The 24257-nt window shown below is 42.3% G+C and overlaps 1 pseudogene; it reads right to left on the reverse strand.

Moving 5' to 3' along the window:
* Positions 1 to 22178: 22178 nt before the first annotated feature.
* On the reverse strand, positions 22179 to 23812 carry LOC127196802 (G protein-coupled receptor kinase 6-like; annotated as a pseudogene).
* Between the last annotated feature and the right edge of the window lie 445 nt (positions 23813 to 24257).

Below are 24257 nucleotides of genomic sequence, written 5' to 3' on the forward strand. Positions count from 1 at the left end.
TAATTGTAAATGAACACAGAATTGGCACTTTAACTTTGTTCTCATCAGTGTTCTTCCATTTTCAAAGTCTGTTCAACACTAGGTTTTTGTTTTTTTTTTAATTAACAGAAACCAAAGCTATTTAAGTAAAGGTATTTTGACTTTTTCTCTGGACTATTCTTTGTTGAAAAGGACTTCATGGGACTGGAGAGATACTCAGAAGCTAATAGCATGTGTTGCTCGTGCAGTGGCCCCTGTCTCCTTTCTCAGCACCTGCATGATAATTCTCAACAATCAGTAACTCTGTTTCCAGGGGACTCAACGTCCTCTCTGGCCTCTGTGGGCACCGGGTACACATGCAGTGCAAGATAGATATGCTGGCTATTTAAAACAAAAATAAAAAATATTTTTAAAAGTTAAAAGGTGAGAGTGGGGTAAGTGACCAAGGTAGAATACACTCAGCATATGATAGGTACTTGCATGAAACTTTTAAAGTAAATAAATAAGATGAAATTAAAAAATAAGGTCAATTCAGGAAGTTGTCTCATGTGCCAATATGATCCAGGCTCTTCCCCACTTTTTCTTCTAAGTGACTTAGTGTCTCTGATTTTATGTTGAGGTCTTTAATCCACTTGGATTTGAGTTTTGTGCAAGGTGACAAATATGGGTCCAGTTGCATGTTTTTACACGTAGACATCCAGTTAGACCAGCACCATATGTTGAAGATGCTATCCTTTTTCCATTGAATGGATTTGGCTTCTTTGTCAAAAATCAAGTGACCATATGTGTGTGGATTCATATCTGGGTATTCGATTCGATTCCACTGATTAACCAGCCTGTTGTTGTGCCAGTACCATGCTGTTTTAATTACTATTGCTTTATAGTACAGTTTGAGATCAGGTATAGAGATTCCTCTGGAGCACCTCTTATTGTACAAGATTGTTCTAGCTATTCTGGGTTTTTTGTTTTTCCATATGAAGTTCAGAATTGAACTTTCAATGTCTTTAAAAAACTGTGTAGGTATTTTGATAGGGATTGCATTGAATCTGTAGATTGCTTTTGGCAGGATGGCCATATTTACTATGTTAATTCTCCCTATCCATGAGCAAGGAAGATCACTCCATTTCTCATGTCATCTTCAATCTCTTTCTTCAGAGTTTTGAAATTTTTTCAAACAAGTCCTTTACTTGCTTAGTTAGAGTAACTCCTAAATATGTTATATTGCTTGTGGCTAATGTGAAGGGTGTGGTTTTCCTAATTTCTTCCTCTGCAAGCTTGTCATTTGTGTATAAGAAAGCTACAGACTTTTTTGAATTAATTTTGTATCCAGCCAATTTGCTGAAGGTGTTTATCAGCTTTAGGAGTTCTCTGGTGGAATTTTGAGGGTCACTTATGTACACTATCATATCATCTGCAAATAGGGATAATTTGACTTCCTTAATGTCAACAATTAATAAATGGGACCTCATGAGGCTGCGAAGCTTCTGTAAGGCAGGAAACATTGTCAAGAGAACAAAGCGACAGCCTACAGACTGGGAAAAGATCTTCACCAACCCTATATCTGACAAAGGTCTAATATCCAAAATATATAAAGAACTCAAGAAATTAAACACCACCAAACCAAATAACCCAATTGAGAAATGGGGCTTGGAACTAAACAGAGAATTCGCAGCAGAGGAATATCAAATGGCTGAGAAACACTTAAAGAAATGCTCAACCTCCTTAGTCATCAAGGAAATACAAATCAAAACAACTCTGAAATTCCATCTTACACCCATCAGAATGGCTAAGATCAAAAATTCAAGCGACACCACATGCTGTTGAGAATGTGGGGAGAGAGGAACACTCCTTCATTGCTGGTGGGAATGCAAACTAGTACAGCCACTTTGGAAATCTATCTGGTGCTATCTCAGAAAAATGGGAATAGGGCTTCCTCAAGACCCAGCTATTCCACTCCTTGGAATATACCCAGAAGATGCTCCAGCACACAACAAGAAAATTTGCTCAACCACGTTCATAGCAGCCTTATTCATAATAGCCAGAACATGGAAACAGCCTAAGTGTCCATCAGTAGAAGAATGGAAAGAGAAACTGTGGTACATATACACTATGGAATACTACTCAACCATTAAAAACAAGAAATTCTCGAAATTTGTGAATAAATGGATTGAGCTAGAAATAACCATAATGAGTGAGTTAACCCAGAAGCAGAAAGACTCAAATGGTATATACTCACTTATATCTGCATATTAGCCCAAGGGGCATGTCCCATGAAAGCCTTCACTTACCAGGAAACTGGGACAGAGGGGAGGACATCCTATTGGGACTCTAAATGAGAGAAGCAGGGGAGAATAGCAAAGTAGAAGGATCCAGAGGGTCCTAGAAACCTACAAGTAGAACATTATGATAGGCAGATTTGGGCCCAGGGGTCCCGCTCAAACTAAGGCACCAGCCAAGGATAATACAGGCAGTAAACTTTAAACCCCTACCCAGATCTAGCCAATGGTCAGAACAGTCTCCACAGGTGAGTGGAGAGTGGGATATGACTTTCTCACGTACTCTGGTGCCTCACATTTGACCATGTCTTCTGGAGGGGGAGACCTGGTGGCACTCAGAGGAAGGACAGCAGGTTACCAAGAAGAGACTTGATACCCTATGAGCATATACAGGGGGAGGTAATCCTCCTCAGGAACAGTCATAGGGGAGGGGAATAAGGGGAAAATGGGAGGGAGGGAAGAATGGGAGGATACAAGGGATGTGATTACCATTGAGATGTAACAAGAATAAATTAATAATAATAAAAAATAATAAAAATAAAAACAAACAAAAAAAGATTCTCACATAATTAATAAAATGCTTTAAATAAAAAAAAATAAGGTCAACCATTGATTGAGAGAAGGTTGCTATGTGATCAAGAAAGAACATTTTAAGCATAGAATCTGGAAAAATACGACTCACATCTACACATGAGTAAAGACAGGGTAGTTACTTGTCTCTTTGAACTTGCAGGAGGTCTTCATTTAGGGATTAATCTTCAATGCCTGTTAATCTTCTTTAAAGAAGTCAGAGGGATGAATTAAATGAGCCACTGAGTTATAGAACATAACATCTGCTTCACCCCACAAACTCTCCCAACTTCTCAGTTGATTAGAGCTCCAGACTCTATATTAAGAGGCGGTGCTGAGCATCAGCACTCAATTTCCTCTTCTTCTGCATTGCAGATGCAGTGTGAGCAGTGGCCTCACCATCTTGCTACATGGCTTGCCTGCCCTGATAGACCACACCTCAAACTGTGACCAAAACTCAACCTTTTCTTCATGAGGTTTCTTTTGTAGGTTACTTTGGCACAATGACACAAGCCACACACAGCTTTTCTGACACAGCAACAACAATGTATGTCGTATGGTGAGATATCATGGTACCTCACAGCCTGGAACCAGAGCTGTGCCATCAAATTTTTATTCCCTGTGGAGATGACCACAGTGCGTTTCATTGACAATATCCTCACAATATAACAGTGAGCAGAGTACACTTAATGTGCAGAAACCTCAAATGTATAGCTTATTTAAAGAATACGTACAAGAGCAATCAACTGTGGAAGACAAACCACATAGGCCTTTGCTGTGATGTTTGACAGTAGTGTCTCACTCTGCACCACTGCCCTGCCCTGAATCTGCATGACTGGGATGGCTAGAACATTCCCCGTAAGTGTCCTGCGTGCAAATCTCTCTCACCCTCAAGCTAGACAGAATTCTCATTGGAGGGAGGGAGGGGAACACCAACCCCACCCACAGAAATTCTGACCCAAAATTTACCCTGCCAACAAAATGTACAGACATAATGATAGAGCAGAGAATGAGGTGATGTCCAACCGAAGCTTGACCCAACAAGAGACCCACCTCATGGTAGAGAGCCAACCCCTGACACTATCAACTATACTCTGTCATGCTCAAAAACAGGAGCCTAGCATATCCGTCCTCTGAGAGGCTCCACCCAACAGCGGATCCAAACAGATGTGAAGATTCACAGCCAAACATTGGGCAAAGCGTAGGGTCGGTAGTCTTAGGGAAAAGTTGGGGAGGGTTGGATATAAAGACCTAAAGGTAACAGGAGCTCCACAAGAAGACCAATAAAGCCAACTAACCAAGGCCCAGAGGGGCTTGTGGGAGACTGAAGCACCAACCAAAGACCATGCATGGACTGGACCTAGCTCCCCTGTACAGATGTGGCTGATGGACAGCTCAGGATTCATGTGGGTCACCTAGGAAGGGAAGCAGGGGCTGTATCTGACCTGCTTTTTGATCACTCTCCTCTGGCGGGGCTGCCTCAACCACCACATGGGAAGAGGACATGTTCATTCCTGATGAGACTAGATGATGTGGGTGGGGCCTCCCTTTTTCTGAGGAACATGGGAGGTAGAGGATGAAAGGGAGATGATGGAGGAGTCTATGATTAAGAAGTAAAGTTAGTTAGTTAGTTAGTTAGTTAGTTAGTTAGTTAGTTAGTTAGTTAGTTAAAAAGAACCTGGTTTCCAGGTCTCCCGAACCTCCGTTATTCTACTCCATGTCCTACTCTGACTCAAGTGTCAGTGAGTACTAAAAATTATCTTAAGATGACTCCTATTCAATAAAGTTTTCTCTAGGTTATTGAATCCAAGAATTTGAAAATGACAAGTGACTTCAGAAATCAAGCAGGCCAGTAGTTCCCACGGGAAAGAAAAGATGAGTGGATATTTCTAAACTTCTTGCCTAACAATCTCCAGTCTTACAATGATGACTAGCTCTTATTTTATAAGGCACTTTAGCTATAAACTGATACTTGCATTAGTGTATGTTCACATTAACATAATATTTTAAAATGCTCACAACTGGTACTTACTTTTCTTATTATTATGAATGACAGCGTACCTGACCAAAGCTACATATGGGAGCAAAAAAGTGACTTTGGCTGGCAGTTCCAGAGTACAGTCTATCATGTTGGGGAAGGGGTGTCAGGAGCTTAAGGTGCCTGGTGGCTTTAGACCCACAGCCAGAGTGGGAGAAATATAAATTCTCCTACTCACCATTTTCAGTCTAGGGCCTCAATATGTGGAATGGTCCTGTCTGCATTTATGGTGGGTCTTTTCCCATCAATTAAAAAACTCCCTCACAGATATCCCCAGAGCCTTGCTTCCATGGCTCTAAATCCCATTAAGTTGACAGTCAACATTAACCATCAAACAGATATGCTACAAACAAAACAATTATGAGGCCATTTTATGGTTAACAGCATTGAGTTTGAAGGAGTTTAAGTAACATGTTCTGAGCCTTAGAAATAGGACAGAGGAGTCAAGAAATAAAATTAAGTTCCTCTAGTTCTTGTCTCTGTTCTCTTTTACCTAATTCACAACAGTCTCTTGGTGCAGGCGTTTCTTACCTTGCCAGGAATTGGAATACAACCCCAGGAGGAAAGAAGAGATTTAGAGTAAAGCAATTGCATAGGAGTCAATATTTTAAGCCAACTAGAGATGGCATTCCATTTACTAATACAAATCTTTGCCAACTTCAGAGTGTGATTTGGGTTCTTATTACCAGCTTGTGAGCTATTCTTTCTAACTGTGGAAAGAGATTGAAGCTCCCTGAATTGTGGTAGGTTAATATTAATAGTTTAGGAATACTTCTTATAGTATTTTATCCCAAGAGAATCTTTAGGGGACTTCCAGGTAGCTTCCATGTGGGTGTGAGTACTTAGTAACCACTATTTCAAGCCTCTATTTAAATAGAAAGCAAACAGTTATATCCGTAGGTTAGTATATATCTCAGCCTTCATCAAAGGAGCTGCCTTATGCAGTGGGTGGCAATTAAAAGAAACTCACAACTGGTCCAAAGTGCAGAGAATAAGTGTCTGTGGGATGCTGAGTCACAAATAGGGTATATACATCACGCCATGCCCCTTCACATCTCAGGCACCATATACAAAAACAGAGTAGGGAGGATGTAAGAGCCAGAGATCAGTACAGACTAGAGAAATGGTGTTATCGGGAATGGTAAGACTCCTACACTCATAAACTCACAGCATCTGTGGTTGCCTACACAAGATCAAGCCAGTCAACATCCCAGCAACAAGAGGTAGAGACCTACGGGAAGTTGATGATTTGCAGGAAACAGTGAGTTTTCACTTAGGTTATAGTCCCTGTTGGTCAACCACTCTCCAGCACTCGTCCATGCTTGCACTAGTCACTCAGTGTGCTATTTTAAAAAAGAGTGACAAAGTGAAGTTGGAAGATGACCGGGGATCCATCTGGGATGAGTTAGAGGGAGGGGAAGGAATAAATATGATTAAAACACATTGTATGTATGAATTCTCAAAATTAATGAATATTTGTTTTCAAGAAACAAGACAAAATCTGGTATGACAGAGAAACGAAAGAAAGAAAGAAAGAAAGAAAGAAAGAAAGAAAGAAAGAAAGAAAGAAAGAAAGAAAAATGACAGGTCAGATGAACAATTCTGAAAAATGTAATCATCTAAGATGCAGGCAACACTAACTAAAGAATGTCAGTGAAAATCATATGTCTAAACAATAAAGATAGTTGCCAGCTGCTCCCCCTCGCACACCACCTATAAGACTGAACATCTAGAGGATGCAAATCAGAATGGTGCAAGGAATGGTACAAGCAAGTTAGTTTCACAGAGCATAAGTCAAGCAAATATCAACTTACTAACAACTAGATCAAGAGATGCTCAGAGGTCCCAGATTTGTAAAACACCCCTGCTAGCTAAGTGGCAAGAAGAAGCACCAGGAATCAGGCAGTAGAGTGAAAACAGCCAAACAAGTGGACACCCCGCTGGAAAAAAAAACACAAGCAAGGAGGCCTCTTCTCATGAGGCTTTCCTAGAACCACCTATAAGGAGTAGGTCACTCAGTATTTCCTAAGACAGATGACAGAAACCAGGAGAGACGAAAAATACTGGAGATTGTTACCTCATTCTATACACAAAAATGAAATACTCATATTCATGGTAAGTAATTTCATGCTCATATCACTTTAAATATTTCTTTCCATACTTGTAGACAATGGAAAGGTGGGCAATAAATAAGGTAGCATCTGAAATTCACCTTGCACGATCAAGGGAGGGATGGATATAAGCACAGGTGAAAAGTATCACTTCGGCTTTGCATTTGCACATCCTGGGCACAGTGTCCATGATGGCCTGTTATAATATTTTTCTCCATTTCACAGCAATAAGTTTAAGAAAAACCAGTTCTAGTAGAACCCAGTACACAGGTGCACTGAAAAAAATATTGAGGAAATGACAGTTGACAGGTGAGTAAGTGTTCATCATGCGTGATCATGTAGTGAGAATATATCAAGGAAAATACTAACATGCTTCGCTGAGTAAAAGTAAAATTGAAAATATCTGTATTTATCTGTAGTTGTAGGCAGATAAAATATTTATATATGTGCTTCAAAAATATTTTTGAATGGCTTCATCAGTAAATACCTCATCATGCAAGCACAAGGACCCAGTACTGACATAAAAATTCATATGCCTGTAATTCTAATGTTGGAGGGACAAAGACAGGAAGATCTCTAGGGCTTGTTGACCAGCCAAATGAATAAAAGTTCAAGTCTCAAGGAGAGACCCTGTCTCAAAACATACAATAAAGAGCAAATGAAAAAGACACTCTTCATCAACCTCTAGCTTACACACACACACACACACACACACACACACACACACACACACACACACACACACGGAATTTATGGACTAAATAACATGGTCCATGTTAATTTGTCAGTACAGTATAAACCCTAATATAGCGGAAGATAAAATTTTGTATTTCTAGTGACTTAATCACTTTGCTAAGAGCTGAACCATCGCACACAGACTCTTAGGAAAATTCAACTGAACAAATATCATAACTTTTTACACTTCAACTGTTTGTATCAGCCAGTTTTCATCACTTTGTAAAACTACCTGAGAAGTTTTTGAGGGAAGAAATATCTCTTTCCATTCATGGTCTCAGTTGCTACTGGTAGTAAGGCATGGTAGAGGACAACAGCTCACATCACCGCTGTCAGGAAGCAGAGAGGAAAAACAATGCACTGCAGATGCTTCCTTCTCTTCCTCTTCCATTCCATCTGGACCCTGAAGCTATGGGATGCAGCCCTCCCCAGTATGGTAGATGTTTTCCCTCTACATAACTGTCCCTATAAGTGCTCTGAGGTATACTTCACTAACGTCCTAGCTGTTCTCCAGTCAAATGGACAATCAAAAATAACCCATCAACGACATGACATATGGATGTAATTTCTCATTCATGTGCAATAAATGAGAAACACAGAAACATGTCAAACCTAATCTAGTTGGGATGGAAAGTGGGCACACAGAAAGAATGCCTCGATTGTTATCCCACTACCCGGAGGTAATTGTGAAATATCTGAAAGAAACAAACCTCAAATAAAGCTGCATTTTTCTCATTTATTGGGTGCAAGCAATGTTTCATTTTATCCAATATGATTTTTCCATAACATAAAGTAATATTTGTAATCCAAAACTGAAAATTACAATATAGGAATAGAAAACTAGAAAATAATTTTCTTTCCAATTATAGCTCTTTCCTAAATAACAAAACATATTTTCTTTCAAAGACCCTTAATCTTCAAATTAGAAGGTACCTCTCTTGAAGCATGGGAGAATAGGGAAATAGAAGGATCCAGAGGGTCCTAGAAACCTACAAGAAGAACATTATGATGGGCGTATCTGGGCCCAGGGGTCCTGCTCAAACTATGGAACCAGCCAAGTACTATATGTGCAGTAAACTTCGAACCCCTACCCAGATGTAGCCAATGGACAGGACATCTCCACAGTTGAGTGGAGAGTGGGGACTGACTTTGACACAAGCTCTGGTGCCCCATATTTGACCATGTCCCCTGGATGGGGAGGCCTGGTGGAATTCAGAGGAAGGATAGCAGGCTACCAAGAAGAGTCTTGATACCCTATGACCATATACAGGAGGTGGAGGCCCCCCTCAGTCACAGTCATAGGGGAAGGGAGTAGGGGCAAAGCAGGAGGGAGGGAGGAATGGGAGGATACAACGAATGGGATAGCAATTTAGATGTAATATGAATAAATTAATAAAATATTTTTTTAAAAAGAATGTATCTCTCTTAAAGTGTTTCTTTCGAAAACTTCTGGAAGTAAGGATGCATAGGATGTCAAGTGAGTGGGGATTTTCGTTGAAAGTGAATACATTATTATTTTTAATTTGTCAAGGGCTGGCAACATGAGTAAGCATGAAGGCAGTTTGAAGGAAAATGATGGTGTGTGGTGTGGACTCAGCTCACTCTGGATAGAGATGGGTAAGGTGTGTGGCGTGGACACAGCTCACCCTGGATAGAGGTGGGTAAGATGCGTGGAGTGGACACAGCTCACCCTGGATAGAGATGGGTAAGATGCGTGGAGTGGACACAGCTCACCCTGGATAGAGGTGGGTAAGGTGTGTGGTGTGGACACAGCTCACCCTGGATAGTGGTGGGTAAGATGCATGGAGTTGACACAGCTCACCCTGGATAGAGGTGGGTAAGATGTGTGGAGTGGACACAGCTCACCCTGGATAGAGGTGGATAAGGTGTGTGGCGTGGACACAGCTCACCCTGGATAGAGGTGGGTAAGATGCGTGGAGTGGACACAGCTCACCCTGGATAGAGGTGGGTAAGATGCGTGGAGTGGACACAGCTCACCCTGGATAGAGATGGGTAAGATGAGTGGAGTGGACACAGCTCACCCTGGATAGAGGTGGGTAAGGTGTGTGGCATGGACACAGCTCACCCAGGATAGAAGTGGGTAAGGTGTGTGGCGTGGACACAGGTCACCCTGGATAGAGGTGGGTATGGCATGTCGAGTGGACACAGCTCACCCTGGATAGAGGTTAGTACTGGTTTGTACGTGGCACATAAGAAAACTAGAAATATATTGCTGAGCTGGAGAGAGACGTGAGTGAGAAGGATGAGGATGGAACGAGAGAACTGGGCCACAGAGCAGAGGGGCAGGCAGCCTAGCAAGGGGAGTGTAGGCTCACACATGCCTGGCTATGCACAGGGCCAAGATTTACAAATTGCCAGGGCCTCCAAATAATGGGACATTTAAGACCTCTCTACTTTATTTATTTGCTTTTGCTAACACTGCTCTTGTTCATCAAGGCAGGAAGAAAACCAATAAGCACCTGGGTTTGCTGACATAACTCAAAACGCGTTGGGTTTTCAAGCTCACAAATCTTCCTGAGAAACATAATTTTCTCATCACCATCTCCTGCACAAGAAGCAGAAAATATTTTATTTGCAAAAAATCTTCTTTTGTTTTTTTTATATAAAGGGAAAGCTGTAAATAATCCTTTTTTTTTTTTTTTTTTTTTTTTTTTTTTTTTTTTTTTTTTGCTTTGGTTGGAAATTAGGACAATTTAAATTCTCTAGACTTTTGCATAATGAGATTTATGTGAGGATTTGGCTTTACAGCTTCTATTCCTAACATGAGGGTAGTCGTAATGGACAGAAAGACAGAAGATACACTTTTTACACTTAGACCGCAAAGCTGTTTCTAATACTAAAAGTGGTAGCTTCTTCCCAGGGCACCTGTTTATTCATAGACCCAACAGTATCAGTGTATGAAAAGCTCCAGTTTGGGGCTTTATCCAGTAAACTAAAACTTGTTAATTAGACTTCATAAACTCCCACCCCATATAAAATTATTTAAAATAAGCTAACTTTTACTATCAATTTCATCATTCAGTTTTTAGTTCAAACTCAAGAAGTGAGCCAGGAATGTGGCTAGTGGTTAGGGACGTTTACTGCTCTTGCAAAGGGCACACATTTTACATCCCGGGAAGCACACAGTAAGTCACTACTACTCCCTGCAACTCTAGAGCCGGGAATCCAATGTGCTCCTCTGGCCTTCATGGGTACTGCATGGACACGCTACTCGTACAGCCAGGCACACGTACAATAAATAAATATTAAAATCGAAAAAGAAGAGAAATGGCACAGTTGCTCTTTATTTTGTCTTTACAGCTTTTATCTCTGTATCTAAGTTTTTTTTCCCCAGCAGAATCCTCCATGTTTTGATCTAAGATGTCACTATTTCTACCCAGAACTATGAACAATAGTCTTCAAATAAAAAGACAATGCTATTTTTCTGTCTTATTAAATAAATCAATAGTATCACACAAAACATCATTATACCCAAAACTGAAAAGAAACACTAAGCATCTACTTTTTTAGACTTATTTATTTTGTGTGTATGATTGTTTTTGTCTACATCCAATGAACAGGCATGGCACCTCTGGAGGTTGGAAGAGAGCATTGTGCCCCTGGGAACTGGAATTATGGTCAAGTGTTAACTGGTGTAAGCGTGCTGAGAATAGAACCTGGGTCCTCTGTAAATAACAATAAGTATTCTTAACTGCTGAGCCATCTCTCCAGCCCAAGGACATCTATTTTTGGTTGGCAATTTCCTCCTTGCCAATTTTTGTACTTGGCCAACAGAAAAGCCTAGATACAGGAGAACACTGATACTAAGTCAGGGAGGCCAGACTATGCTCCCTGTGTATTCATAAGATCTGAGTCTGAGCTGATTAATGAGGGCTTAATAAGTTCCCCTGGGTAAAGTCACAGCATGAGGAGGAAGCAGGAACTTACAATGCCTACCTGTGCTTGCCTGTAATAAAGCCGCCAGAGTAACAGGTATGGAAATACAGCACTGAAAAGGTCACTGGCCGCCATACACAGCCAGGTTGGCTTTTGAGAGACAAAGAGGCTAGCATCTGAATCATGTCACAGTATGTTTGCTGCTGGAAATCGGAGATGAGCCATGAGGCGAGGACTCACACCTGAAATGTGTGTGCTTTGGTAGTTTCTCTTGAATGGACACTATGGGTGGAAATGGTGCGTCCATGGGGAGGATTTTACTTTCTGCTTCGTGTGTTTGACCCTCTAGAGTAAATCAGCCTCCTTCTTCAAATGCTTTGCTGTACATTTGTGTTTGGGAGTAAAATATGAGTTTTCTAAACCGAACAAATCCATCCTGTCACCATAGCATGGCTAATGTAATATTTATAACTTCTTCCAGGAAATGCGATTTCTGGGTCTTTGTCTCTACCTTGCAAGGCCTTGGGTGACTCTTCAACAAATGGTCCCTGTGCACTCCACTTAGCACAGTTCTGTATATCTAGGAAGCATCACAGAATTTCATAAAATGTCAAAGAAACTCATGAGTAAGACACTGGGCTTAATCTACAATAGTGCCCGAAATAATTAAAATTAAAGACTAATAAAATGAAAGGCCTTGGGGTCATGCTGTAACAGCACTTCCAGAAACCCTGAAGGAGGTTCATTCAGAAAGTGGCCCCCCAAAGCTGCTGGTGGAGCTGTGCCCTAGAGTCTCATAGGGAACCACAAACTGACCATTCATCTGTTGTCCATCTGCCAGCCCGGCTCTTTATCTTTCAATTAAATAATACAGAAGAACAAACCATTAGTAGTTAATAGTCATTTTTAAAAAAGAATGATGAATGGGAGCTGAAACGCGTGATTTCTGAATCCAGAGTAAAGTGGTTACTCACTGCTCTGCCACAAAGTCTACTGACTGCTTAAACAGTTTTTGTGTTTCCTATGTCACTAAACTAGGGGAGGGGGGTTAGGAAAGTGTTTGTCAGACGACCCTGAGTTCCAGCCCCAGAACTTATTTTCACAAAAAGAAGAAAGAAAAAGAAAAAGAAGAGCTGGTCTTAGTAGCAACACTAGGGAGACAGAGACAGGAGAAACCCAAGGTTGACCAGCTAGCCAGCATCACCTACTCGGCAAGGCCTTGGCTAATGAGCAACAGTGTCTCAAGAACCAATGGGCATTGTCTTTGGCCCTTCACATGTACATGGACACACATATGTACATGGACACACATATGTACATGGACACACATATGTACTTGCATACAAACACTCACACTGACAGACAGAATAAAATAATAAAACAAAATGAAGGGTGACGATAGACAAACCAATAGAAATGAAGGTTTTAAGACAAATATAAAGTTGATGAATTCAGTGTGTGCAAAGAATCTGAAAACACAATACTCTAAGCACTATGATGCTCACAGGCAGATGTGCACTTCAAAGAACCGTAAGTTCTCAACTTCCCCAACTGAATAAAATAAGCCAGACTATGTTGTGACACCATTGTGTAGTACGTGAAAGGTCCCTGGCCTCTGAAACCTTATTAGGTGGTGACCTTGTTTGCTTCCTTGTCTGTTTGCAGTACGCATAAAGGGCCTTGGAAATTACATAAAACAATGGTGATTAATCAACTTGAAAACCATACCGAGCCAGAGAGAGTGTGGCTCAATGTATTACAAGTGTCTCTGGGGTCTTAGGGCACATAATACTTGAAAAGATTAAATCACTGGACTGTATTCTACTGCAGATCAAAGCACGACTAGAAATAATACCAACCAGTTAGCTATATTTATTCGTGGTGCTGAATGAAATTTTGATGCGACCAAAAGGCTTTGAGGCAGAGTGCCCGCGGTAGGAATAACATCAAGAAATAAATTGGTTCTGAGTGTTAGGGAACGTGCACATTGGAGTATTCAGAACTTGTAGTTGAAGCTGTATACAAAGGCATAACATGGATCATGCTACCCATGCTTAACTCAAAGTAGGAACATGTCCCTGAGATAAAGAACAAGAGCCTGACTATTCACCATTTGCCAGGGTGGTGTTTATGCTTAAAGCTGAAGATGTTGCCGGAAGGATGCTATCCAGGGCTTCATACATGCCAGATAGGCATACACTACCAATTGAACATGTACCATAGCCCCCTCGCACCTGTTTTTGTAAATAAAATTTTACTGGAATCCAAGTCATTTGTTAACGTTCTGTCTTATAGCTATTTTATGCAAAAATGACATAGTAGAATCTTTGCAAGAGAGATCACTTGACATACCTAGCAGAAAATAGTCACCATTCATCACATTACACAGACTCCTGCTGCACCACATTGTGGAATAAAATACTTCCTGACAATCTAGAGATCACTTCTTCATTCAACAATCATTAATCAGATTCCAGTGATGTGCCGTGGGCTCTGACAGACACTGAATCAATATAGCAAGGAAAAGAAACATACATGTGACCTTCTGCTGCACAAACAGCCTAATTTAAAGCATGTGAGCAAGTCACAACCTTGGTCAGGGAAACTCTGCAAACTTCTCCATACAATGGGTGGCAGGTAATGCAAAGACTCATAACAGGTTAAAGTCTCAGAAATGGCTTTTGAGTGCTCAGTCCTAAACAGAGCATTGATATTAATCCCTTGTACTAAGTTAGTTTCTGTCACTGTGACAGAACACTATTGGCCAAAGCAACTTGGAGATAGAGGAATTTATTTGGCTTACACTTCCACATCGTAATCCATCATTAGGAGAAGTCAAGGCAGGAACTCAAGGTAGGAACCTAGAGGCTGGAACAGAAGCAGAAGCCACGGGTGCACAGACAGGACTTAGTGATTTACACAGCCTATTGTCTTATACAATCCAGGACCAGCTGCTAAGGGCCACACTACCCAGAGTGGGCTTGGTCTCTTCCGCATCTGCCATTAGCCAAGAAGATGCCCTGCAGGTTTGCTTACAAGCCAATCTAATGGATGCAAACCCTCGGTTGGGATTCCCATTTTCCAGATGACCTTGGCTTGTGTTAACAACAGCAACAATTCAACCAGGAAATATTCCCAAGGCTCAAATAATATCCCTGAAAAAACATAAAAGCCAGAGGGTGAGAAGGCACTGTGGGAGGCTTCTTAGGTACCTATGGCCATTGCACTCACGATCTCACAGGCACTCTGGTTACCAGTTCAAGGTCTGCACACACACAAAAGAAGACACATTAATAGGGTTTGAACTATAGGAAGAAGGAGAAGGTTTCACAAAGTGGAAGGGCGGGATGAGATAGTAATGGGGGTGAATACAATCATTCTACACTGCATACATGTGTGAAGTTGAGAAGGATCTAGAAAATGTAAATATATGACCATGGAGGTGGTGACGAGCAAGGAGCTATCTCGAAGTCATCTGGAGATCCAACCAGCTTCCACAGACAGGGTTGTTGTTGTTCTGTTTTGTTTTGTTTTAAAGAAATGAAAGTATCGGTCAGCCACACTGTCCTGGAGGTGGAAGGGGAAAGAAGGGTGGACTGAGCCAGCGAGCACCAATTCCCCCATCCTGTGAATTAAGTCAGTGGGCTGGTGGCAGGCAGCAGACACAGTAAAGCACTCTGCTGGTGAACGGGCGAGTTTAAAATGATGCGCTTGCAGGAGGTGAGGTTTTTAAAGTATTCCCATGGCTGCTTTCACGAAGGTCCTCATTAGCCTCGATGCGAGTTTCCTCTGATGCTGCCCTTTTCCCCTGACTTGGAGAACAGTAACTTGAAACAGGCAGTTCAGTCCCCACTGTGGCTCACTCCTTGGCCTAATTTAGGTAGTACAACAATTCTCTCCAACTGTGAAGATGATGAGATGGGGCCTCTGTGAATTCTTGTTTGAGAATTGGTGACCAGAATCTACAAGGAAAGCATCCCGGCGCTGTCTTTTGGCCTCCGCTGCGGCTCAGCCGATGTCCAATTGATAGAAGAGGCTCACAACACAGCTAGCTCTGAAGCAGCCTACCTGGGCTGCCCCATGCCTGCCTATTTCAGAGGATGAGATGTCAGAATCTGAAAGGTCTGAGGGGCTATTTGACCTGATCCTAACAGTTCTTTACAGTTTAAAAGGAAAATGAGACACAAAAACGATAAAATAGTTTGCTCTGAACAAATGGCACTTATGATGTGAAGAGGCCTGAGATCTCTCAACAGCCCGATTCATCAAGGTGTAGAACTTATTTGAAAGCTTAGGAGGTTCCAAACATCAAGTGTAATATTTTAAGGTTCACAGAAACGTGCTTCCTGAGGCTTGCACAGTCTTTCATAACTTTAAGACCATGTAGGTCATAATATGGCAAGGCATCTCACGAACACCATTTTTATCTGAGCTAAGAGTGGTTCTCCCACAGACCGAGGCACCTTTTTTGAGGGGACACACTGAGAAGTGTTTCTTGTGGCCATGGTTACTGAAGAAACACTAATGTCAGGTCAGACCAAAACACAACCATGAGCTATTTGAACCAGACAAACCCAAACTGGCCTATGTGCTCTTGAGGTGAAATTAGTTTTTTTCAAATCAAGCTAATGAGAAAAGTATCTGGTTATTTGGTTATTTATTTTTCCCCTGTAAAAACTGACCAGAGTGGGGAGTTAGATATTCAGTCATTTACAGAAAATTTAAAGTTTTTTTGTGGTGTATTTTATCACAGAAAGTCATTGGTATTTACACATTGAGACAGATAAATTTATTAAAAATGATAGGTAGGTAGGTAGATTGTAGAGATAGATAGATAGGTAGATAGGTAGAAAGATAGATAGATAGACAAATAAATAAATAATGAATAGATAGATCATAGATTAAATTGATAATAAGTACTATTTTAGTTACTTTTCTGATACAATATACTATAACAAAGGTGAATTTTATTTTTTACATTTCTTTTAAAAATTTTTATTTATATATACATTTATATTATTAAACATATATAAAATACACTACATGGAGCAAGAAGAACCACGAAAAATCAGGAATTATATTAATGTTTCATTCATAGTGATTTTGCTATTTGTATTTGACAAACATGAAGAAACCATCTTTTCTATCTTTGTGATTCTAAAGTTCTGAGTATAAAACAATATCTTTCATATCTCATCTCTATCAACTTAAAACATCTATCTAAACCTAAAAACAACTTAACCCCTAAACAACTAAGCTTAATTGTAAAACAAAACTATCTGGTCTTGAGCCCCACCAGAGACTTGAGAAGGAATAAAACTTAATTACATGAGTAAACAGGAAGTGAAGGTTAGCAGCTTCCAAAATGAAAAAAAAAAAAAATGACAGAGACAGTTTGCTGCCTGAACAGTCACCCAAAATTCTCTATAACATTGGAACATCATCTTCAACCTTTGAGCCCAATATATATGACAGACATATTTGTGAGGCAGGAACTATTGAGGACATGCTTACCCTGTCTTGACAGAGTTTGGCCAATTGCTCTGCCTGCATCTAAACTTGCCCATTTTTAGGCAGAATTCTGTCTGTGGCAGAAACGAGGACATTTTTCTCAGTGGCTGGTTTGCCACATTTGAAGCCATCTCCCTAAGGACGTTCAATGGTGTTCACCATCTTCTTTGAGGAAGGCTCGGTGTTGTCAGAAGTTAACCTGTCCTGTTGTCACAGAATCTTTAAAGTAATAAAAAAAAAAAATCTTTAAATGCCATATTCTGTATGTCTCTGAGGTTTTTTTCAAGGCCTTATCTAATTATTTTACATTATCTATCGATAGAATGATATCTGTCTGTTAAACCTAGGGTGTGTATTCTTCTAATATAAATGGACTAGTAATTGACATGACCATAATTTGATCAACTAATAATTAATTTGTTTAACTTACTTATCCTAAACAGCCTGCAATAGCACTTTCAAAGAATTAGAAGTAAACCTTGTATTCTACTTGAGTTGGATGGGTACAATACCTCATATTAGAGTAGAAATATATATAATGTGTGTGAAGAATAATCATAAATTTGAATTATATACCAATGTATCAAAGTTAAACTTATTTTACATCAATATACAAAATTGCATACAAATGAATAAAAAATAACTTTGTGAGTAGCAATTAAGGCCTTAAGTTGAGGAGTGGATTCAATAAACTACTTTTTGTTGTATCTTCCCTATATATTTCTATATTCCCTCTTCTTTCTTTTCAACCCCTATCTCCAAGCCTAGGAAAGAAAGATAAAGAAAAAGAGAGACATTCCTGAGTCCAATGTCGTTTTCTCTCTGAAGAAGACCAATAGTAACATAGCCAACTCCCAATGAAAATAAACATCTATACCCCAAGAAAGCAACTAAAAACCTACCCAATCCCCTTAAGGGAAATGGGGCATCGTTTTCTTAAGGTTTCTTCTGACTAGAACAAATAATATCTTTGTAGGGGCCCAAATAAAATAGGATAAAATGATTAAACAAGCTAGTAAAGGCATCTGTGGTCCATTTTCTAAATGTTGAGACACTCCAGGTTTAATAGAAGTCCTGTGTGGGACAGTCTGAGACGCTGGATCAGTTGGGATCAGACGCTTTCTTCATAGCTACCCTAGGAGTTGTGCTGTTCTTGTGAGGAACATCAACTGAAGCACTTGGTTCTAGAACGTGAAGGATGCAGGATATCAGCATCCAGCATGCTGGAAGGAATGAATCCTGTCAGTGTCAGATCCAGCATCAGTGTCTGGTTCTTTTGTTCTGAAAATATATATTTCTCACAAGCATTATGCAGCCCTAACATTATAAATGTATAAGGCATGGGGGATGCACAGAACAATTAAGGCTGGTTCTCTGTTCTTTGTATGAGCAGAAGAAAGACATTTGCAAAGCTTCATTCATGCCATATGAAGAATAGCATTTAATAATAAGTCATAGGGATTCTGTAACCAACCAGAAGCATTATCTATGCCTGGACATTCACGTCTTAGCAGTCTCAGAGCTATTCCCATGTACTGAGGTTAGCAATATAAGTTACTTGCTTGTTCTGTAGCTTGAATTCTTTACATATTGACTGTAGCCCCCTCCATCATTGCCTGCAAAACCCACCCTCCCTCCCTTATGCTCTATCCCTCCTTCTCCTAGTCCTCAGAAAGGGAGCCCCCCTCCCCTTCCTCCCCTAACATCTGACCTCTGCCTACCAAGTCTCATCTGCACAGCTTGAATCCTCTTCCTCTGCAGCCTGGCAAGGCCGCCCTGCCAGGGGGAAGTGATTAATATTTGGGGGGGGGGGGCATAGGTCCATGTCAAAAGTAGTCCAGACTCCCCGTATTGTGGGAACCACAAGGACACTGTGCCGCCCCTCTGCTGCATCTAGGTCTCGCCATGCATAGCTCTTGATTGGTATACCTGGGGCCTGCAGAAATCGATGCACCCATTAAGGACAATACAATACATGCCAAGAACCAAGGCTCTTTGTTCTTATGTAGTGGATGGACTGCCGATTCTCCACATAGGGGAGCGGGAGCAGGGGACTGCTCTTGATCCTCCAACATGCACTTGGGTTTCCACAATTTGATCACTGCCCCTTGGCGAGATGACCTTGCAGGCACACAGAGAAAGGGAATGCAGGCTACCTTGACGAAACCTAATAGGCTGTTACCAGAAGTCTAGGGGAGGGTAATAGGCAGAAGAGGGAGGATGGAAGTGGGGTGGGAAGATAGGAAGGAGGGGACAACAATCAGGGTGTAATGTGAATAAATTATAATCAGTAAAATATACATTTAAAAATTCCAGGCGCAGGAGGGAAGTGCTGCAAACAAAAGTGAATTTTAAAAGAATTTATTGAGTTTTCAGTTTCAGAGGGCTGAGGTTCACTACGGGCATAGGAGCAAAGTGCAGGCTCATCATATGTCATCTGTTTACAGGAAGCAGAGAGAGGGAACAGACGTACGGAAAGGATATAAGTCCTTGTGTTTAAATTGCTCTGTCCTGAGAAAGTTCTGGGAAAGGTCTGCTCTGCTATTGTTTAACAGATGCTTACTAATGCTCCTTCACATGTTCTTCTGATCATGTTTTTTCTGAACTCAATCAATCTTCCTTGGACCACTGCTTTCTTTGTTTCATTCACATATGAGCATATACAGGGGGAGGAGTCACAGTCATAGGGAAGGGGAGTAAGGGGGAAATGGGAGGGAGGGAGGGAGGAACGGGAGGCTACAAGGGATGGGATAACCATTGAGATGTAATATGAATAAATTAATAAAATATAAAAAAACAAAAATAAATAAAAGAAAAAGAAGAAGTGCTGATAGAGATACCAATCTTTCCCATAGACATTTCAGTTAAGAATCTTTTGTATTGGTTGGCTGCCTGTTGCTGCCATAACAATCATTAAATGATTAATTTTTTAAAAAAAGAAATACACTGGAACTGAACTGAAGTTGTCTACAGCATTAGAGTGTCCTGCACTCCATTCTTTCAGGTCCTCAGCTTCCAGGTCTCACAGACACAGATTTGCACAGATTGATGGAAGTCATCAAGGAGCATGCTCTCAGAAGAAGTTCTATAAGGCCACACCTTCTCACTAGAGGGTTCTTATAAACGGAGCAATACTGGATACACCTAGCTATGTTTGATTCCTGACTCAAGATGTGACAACAGCAGTCGCTCTTGCCATGGGCCGCCCACATCACCAGAGCTCATCAGCATGTGCCTTGAACATCCAAACCTAGGATGGTCTTCCTTGCCTTCACAAGTCTTTTCTTCTGTTGGCAAAGCTGACATAGCTGTTCATGATCCTGTTCCAACCCTCTTCTCCAAATTGTATCCCACGCTTGTGAGAAAGGGCCATGAATGGAAATAGTACAATCTCTTGTGACAGGCATGTGAGAAGGAAATGTATTTCTGGGCTCCTTTATTTTTGTGTTTTCCATACCCTGTAGCTAGCCCAAGGTTACTTCTGTACTTATCTAGATATATTTCTTATGGTGGGGCTTAGTGATACCTAAGCTTTATCTTTCTTTTTTGGGGGGGGGGGGGGCTGGCCAGCCTTGTGCTCAGACTGTATTTGCACAGACACGTGGCAGCTCACATTGGCTTTAAATATGGAAAACCCAGGGCCTTCCTGTCCTAGGCTGTCCTAACACTAGCATCAGGTCAGGAAAAAGCCAGGGCTAGGGTCTGGTGCTTAGGCACAGCCTTCCCCTACCCTCTTCACTCACTGATAAACACTCACCCCGCCCCCAACAGGTACACACAGGGAAGGATGGATTATTGCTGAGCACATGTCTACTTTTATGAAGGATTCTGGAAAGTTGGAGGCTAATTCTAACCCCTCCTATGGCCTGGGCTAGGGCATTTCTGGAAAAGGTATCTTCAGGATATGACTCAAAATAAGGGATAATGTGCTCTGGCTCTGGAAGGCAGAGGCAACCCATCGTGGGCAGTGGTCTTATGGATCCCAGGCAGCTCAGGCAGTGGTTGCACTGCAGCCCAGGCCTAGAGGATACAACGGCTGAGGAAAAGTGAAAGCATTGGACAACCAGGAGGTGATGGCCTACATCAATGCCAGGCAGCACAAGTCTCATTTAGAGGTCCATGGCGGCCAGTGGTCTGGCCTGGCCCATACTCTGTTCATCTGGGCTGGACCTGAGAAACCTCAAGTTTGGCACTGGATCCTCTGCCAGCTCCTGGCTCTTCCAGCCAGGGTGAGTTGCCCTGAGGTGCCATGTCCAGGGTGGAACTGAGAATGCTCTGGAAGCTATATACACTTACATGTTAGAAGATGATCTGATGTATTTTGATGCTAATTACTTTTTGTTGTCTCTGACCCACCTTTTGTTTAATAAAAAGCCATCCCACCTGGGCTGGGAGACAGAGATAGGTGGAGCTAGGAGAGAAGAGAATTCTAGAAAGAGGAAAGCCAGCCAAGAGGAGAAAAGAGAGACCTGAAAGGAAAAAAAATGAAGGCTGCCATGAGTTAAATGGAGGGGAAGCACATGGCCAATGTGGATGAAGAATCCAGCCCACATAAAAAACATTAACAAATATTTGGGATTATGGGTGGGAGCTAGCTTGAGAGAGGTTATTGAAGACAGGTGCCATGAGATTGAAACAGAGATCCCATGCCTGAGGCCCTAATATGGAAAGCAGTGTAGAGGATTGACATCTGCCCTGTCCCAGGTTAACTAAGGCTATTTTAAAATACAACAAGTGTCTGTGTCTTGATTGATCACTAGCTGGGCCTACAGATAATATAGCTAATTTTATAAAAACAATATTCATACAAATGCATAAATACATAAAGTTATGAGCTCCACAGAGAAGAGCTGAAGGGACACACCTTAGTCCCAAGATGGCCCAGGCCTGGTCAAACTCAGCTGAGCTGGGACTAGGCATAAAGCACACTGGAGACAGTTCTGGCTGTGTTCCCTAGGCCAGGATGTGAGTGGACAACAGGGAGCACCACTGTGCTAAACTGTAAACGTCACTCAGAGTAGCTGCTACCACCAACCACCTGTGGGGGCCTCTGCCTTGGGACTAGAGGCAGGTAGGGAGCTCTTCCTCACTGTAGCTGCAGTTTCCATAGCAATCTTGGCAACTGAAGAGCCTCTATAGCAATCCCTTCTTGGGGGACGGTGCAGGGGGCTGGCCCTTCCAGTTCGGGTCTGGAGGAATGGACCCTGGAAGCACTTGGTCTCCACCATCTCATTCTGCCAGGGGATGGACACACTAGCCATGGCAAACTTCTGGTAGAAGTCTTGGTTAGTGGGCTCCAGATCCACACCTTTCCCTGTAGAGAACTGTCCAATGTCCAGAGCATCCTTGCAGTGAATAGCCTGGGAGTCAGGCTTAAAAGGCAGTTCTAGCATTCCAGCTCCTGTCCACTTTGAAATTCGGTTTTTTGAAAAGGGGGTGCTCCTTTACATCAGGATGTTCAACAGGGTCCTTGCTGAGAAGCTGAGAAGAGAGGAGCGTGCCTGTGGGGAGAAGTGATCTTAGTATTTCTCGGGCACTTCCTTCACCGGTCGTCCCACCTCTTCCCGCTTGGTGGTCTTCTTCCTCTGCTGGAAAGGTGACTGGTCTGCAGTCATCTCATACAGGAGGCAGCTCAGCGCCCACCCGTCAGGCCTGAATGTGTACCGCTGGTTCTTCACCACTTTCGGAGCCATGTAGCCCACAGCGCCCACACGGCTCTTGATAGTCTGGCCCTCAGGTACACGCACAGGTCAGAGATACAGATGTGGCCATGATCATCCAATCGGATGTTCGCTGGCTTTAAGTCCCTGTACACAATGCGTTCCCGGTGCAAATCCTCCAGGCACACAGCAGATCTCGGCAGCAGAGAAGACGGCGCGTGCTTCAGGAAAGCCAGCCTGGCCCATGTGGTAGATGTGGAACTTGAGGTCGGCTCCTTTCATCAATGTCAGCACCAGGCACAGTGCATCTTTGGTCTCATAAGCGTAGACTAACCTCACTACACACCTACTGTTCACTTTCTCCAAGATTTGCTTCTCATTGAGTGCCATGGTCTTCCCTTTCCGCTTCTTGGTTCGTCTCTTTTTCCAGTTTGCTGCATGCATACATCTGGCCCGTTGCTGGCACCTGGCAGGCACACACCTCCCCAAAGCCACCTTTGCCCAGGTTTTTGGTCACTGGCTGCCTTTCCAGCCACTTCCATTGTAGAAAATGGTGGAAGCAGATGTTGTCGAGGTAGTCGGCAAAAAGGGGCCATGCTTAGGTAGGTACTCATGGGTCAGCCGGGTCAGCTCCTTGAAGAGATCGTTGCAGGGTCCCTGATCTAGCCCTGGGGAACTTCAGGGATGAGATCAGGACCCTTGTGGCTCAGAAAAGTCTTCATGAGTTGCTGCCCACATGTCTTCCAATTCTCACCGGGGGTCACTTCATACTCAGCCACCCCATCCAGGAAGGCAGTTCAGGGGGTCAGCTCAGGCCTTGGGGCGCAGAACTCACGAAACATCAGCCGCCCAATGGGCTGACAGCTTGAACAAACTGTTGTAGTCACGTTCGAGGTTGAGCGCCTCACACTGGCTGGTATGGGGGAACTGCAGCATCTGGCGCCCTTTCTTGCTTTTGCCGTTGCGTTTTCCTGCCATCACCTTCCCGGCCTTGAGTAGCAGCACCGTGTTCGCTAGGATCTTCTCAAGCTCCATGGGCAGCAACTGTAGCCACCCGCTGTACTCAGCGTTATCTTTCTTTGAGGATATTTTAAGAGGATCTTGAAGACATCTTTCTTTCGGTCAGCTGTCCACACACAGCCACAAGCCTTTTATGGGATAGAGACCACCAGTATTTCACTCATCATCCATCTCCAACACCTCATTTCATCAGGTCATGTTTCCCTGTCTCCATGGTCCTACACAGAGCCTCACTGGAACTGATGGATGCCTCTGCTCTACCCTATGACCTCCATAGTGATGAAGCCTAGAGTACAACAGTGGTGGTGCTCATTTCTGGTCGTTCCTGCCAAGCTAGTTGTTAGGCCAGCAGTAGATACCAGCATTAATCTCTACAGTGACATTTATCTACAGAGTTTAAGTTAGAGCTCATGACAGGCTCTGTCAAGAGCCTTGTCAGCCACTCTATAATGGCCAGGGG

This window comes from Acomys russatus, chromosome 13 (assembly GCF_903995435.1).
Source record: "Acomys russatus chromosome 13, mAcoRus1.1, whole genome shotgun sequence".
Lineage (NCBI taxonomy): Eukaryota > Metazoa > Chordata > Mammalia > Rodentia > Muridae > Acomys > Acomys russatus.